General features: G+C 42.7%; 1 protein-coding gene across 1 annotated transcript in view; it reads right to left on the reverse strand.

Annotated features, from left to right (window-relative positions):
• Positions 1 to 2,952, reverse strand: part of SGO2 (shugoshin 2) — a 47,136-nt gene extending 44,184 nt beyond the window's left edge. Inside the window, exon 1 of the mRNA XM_023510386.1 lies at positions 2,915 to 2,952. The gene's annotated coding sequence lies outside the window, so the exon portion shown is untranslated. The remainder of the gene's footprint in view (positions 1 to 2,914) is intronic.
• Between the last annotated feature and the right edge of the window lie 217 nt (positions 2,953 to 3,169).

A 3,169-nucleotide genomic window follows, 5' to 3' on the forward strand; every position in this document is an offset into this window, starting at 1 on the left:
GGCCATTTTTGGTTGCAGCCGTCATTGTTGTTTGGCGGGCCCGGGCTGGGGATTCGAACCCGCCACCTTAGGTGTATGTGGCCGGCGCCTTAGCAGCTTGAGCCAAGCCCTCTCAGGCTCTCTTGATCCACTAAAAAGAAATTTTTACTGTCACCAATGACTATATGGAAAATGTTCATTAAGGTCACCAAACTACCTTTTTGTTAAATCGAATGCAGTCAAGGGCCAGTTTTCCTTTTACTTGATTTGTAAACAGTATTTAATGTCAGATCATTCCCTGTTTGAAACAGTTTCTTCACTTAGCTTCCAGAACAGCACACTGTTCTGGGTTTGCTGCTGCCCTGCTGACACTTCCTCTCAGTATCTTGTTGGTTATTCTTCATCTCTCTAACTCTTTACCCCTGGAGCACCCCAGATCTCAGTCCTTGAGCTTCATCTCTTTTCTATCTATATTCCTTAGGGCTGTCGCCAGCTTTTTGGCTTTTAAATGTGAATGCTAGTGACTCTCAAATTCATATTTTCAATCCAGATTTCTCCCTGGAACTCTAGAATTATTCATTCAACTGTCTATTCCTCCTCTTCAACTTGGATGTCTACTTTGCATCTCAAATTTATGTCCTAAACTGCCCCCGCCCCCCAAACCTGCTCCACCATGTCCTTATCTCACTTAATGACAACTCCATCCTTCCAGTTGCTCAGGTCAGAAATTTCTCATTCTTTCACATCCCACATTTGCTCTATCATCAATCCCGCTTGCCAAGCTTTCCAAAACATATCCGCCTGGTACACTTACCACTATTTCTCTAAGTTGCCATTCTCTCTTGTGTACATTATTGCTGTAGCTACCTAAATGATGTTCCTGATTCCATTTTCTCCCCTACAATCTGTTCTCAACCTAGCAACCAAAGTGATCCTCTTAAACCTTTTTTCTTTCTTTTTTTTTTAAAGAGATAGTCTCACTTTGTTGCCCTCGGTAGAGTGCCGCGGTGTCACAGCTCACAGTAACCTCTAGCTCTTGGGCTTAGGCGATTCTCTTGCCTCAGCCTCCTGAGTAGCTGGGACTATAGGCGCCTGCCACAATGCCTGGCTAGTTTTTTGTTGCAGTTTGGCCAAGGCCAGGTTTGAACCTGCTACCCTCAGTATATGGAGCCAGCACCCAACTCACTGAGCCACAGGCACCACCCGATCCTCTTCAACCTTAAGTAAACTCATGTCACCCCTCAGTCTTTATAATGGCCTATAAAGTACTACACAATTTGCCACCTGTCCCCTTCCCAATCCCCCATCAGTGCACATTTCTGATTTTTCACGGCTCTTCCTCTTGCTTCCTAAGGTCCAGTCACACTGGCCACCTTGACAGGCTCGTAGTGCAAAACCTTTGTATGCCTTTTTTTCCTTTGTATCAATTCTTACTTCAAATGACCACTGGGCTTGCTCACTTCCTTCAAGTCTTTGCTCAAATTTCACTTTCTTAGTGAGCCTTCTCAGTCCAAACTACTCAAAACTGCACACCTGCTCCCATTTCCCTCTTCTGTTTAATTTTTCTCTATAAATTCATCAACATCTAACATAAAATTGAATAATTTTCTTATTTATTATCTGTTTTATCCTATTAAAATGCAAGTTCAACAGATTATGGATTTTTGCCACATTTGCTTCTGTATCTTCGTGCCTCTGTCACATAGCAGCTACTACATAAACTTTTGTTGAAGTGACTATGGATGAATAGAAGAACTTTACAGTAGTAAGAATGGATCTCCTTTCCAAGTATTGAGTAGATGTTGGAAGATGTCAGGCAAATAATGGAAAGATAGCTTTAGAAAAAAATTGCTGCAGTGGGGAAAACGTTAACTAAGAACCTTTCAACATTAAGGCTCAAAGGTTCTTCTAAAAGTTTTGCCAAAAAGAAATTTTAAAATCAAAGATTACCATCTATTCCACAAATAGTGGAACATAGGAACAAAAGAAACACCATTTCACACATCTAAAGGAAATCCTCACATAGAAACTTAGTCCATCTCCCAAGAATACAGTCACAAATATCAAATCTCATTTTACTAATTAGGAAACCACAGCTGAACTTCCCTCCCCAATAAACTGGTCGGTACACAGTTCTCTAACTTAATAAATGGCACTATCAATCACCCATCCAAATGTTCATGCCATAAACCAGAGAATTTTCCTTAACATTGCCAATCACTCCTCATATTAATGACCTCACCAAGTGACACTTATGGAGCCAGAACCAGGACTTCAAAGTACCCTTTTAGGGTGACTTACCATGTAGACAACCATGTAGACACCAAGGCATTATAATTATATACAGTAGTTATAACTGTGTGGGAGCCATGCAGACACCAAGAAATTATAAACAGTAGCTATCACGGTGTTGGAGCCCCCAGCACTTTCTAATTATGTGATCCTAACATCTCTAAATATCCATTTTCAGATTTATAAAATGACAGAAAACAAGGACATCTCCTTGTAGGGACTAAATGATCCAATATCTACAGTGACCTGTAATGTAACACTCAATATCACCTATTTATTACTACTCTATAGCTCTTGTCCAGCTGTCTCTAAATATGAAAAAATCAGTACCACATTCAATTCTCCTAAATCAAATTCCTCATCTAGAAAGATCGTTGTCCCTATACTTTACCAAAATCCTACCTGTACATCAAGAAGATCTAAAGTTCTAAGTTCTCCCTCCGTCTTCCATCACCCCTTCGTCAGCAGCCAGTCTCTCTAATAAACCAGCAATCCAAAGGAGAGGGCCCCTCATGAGCTTCAGCAAGCAGTCCCTAACATGCATTCCGAGATATTTCCCGACCGTTCATAATGAGCTGGAAACTATTCCAGAACCAGAGAGTAGAATAGTCAAGACAGAAATCCTTTCCCTGAAGGAACTGACCTTCTAATCAGGGGCTCGCCCCCGTCCCAGCCCAGTCGGGTGTTCAAATCGCGGAGACAGAAGGCAGCGACTCAAATCAAAAACAGAAACTCCGCCAACCCCTCGGAGCGCGAGAAGGGGATGCGGTCCGGGTGCCGGGAGGGTGAAGGGCAGACGGGGGACGACCGAGGCGGACAAAGCCGAGAGGTCTAGTTCAAGAAAGGCAGAGGTCCTGCCAGACAGGGAGTGGCCACACCAAATGTCGCAGGTCACCGA

Source organism: Otolemur garnettii, unplaced genomic scaffold, assembly GCF_000181295.1.
Source record: "Otolemur garnettii isolate 467f Iridium unplaced genomic scaffold, OtoGar3 scaffold00013, whole genome shotgun sequence".
Taxonomy (NCBI): Eukaryota; Metazoa; Chordata; class Mammalia; order Primates; family Galagidae; genus Otolemur; species Otolemur garnettii.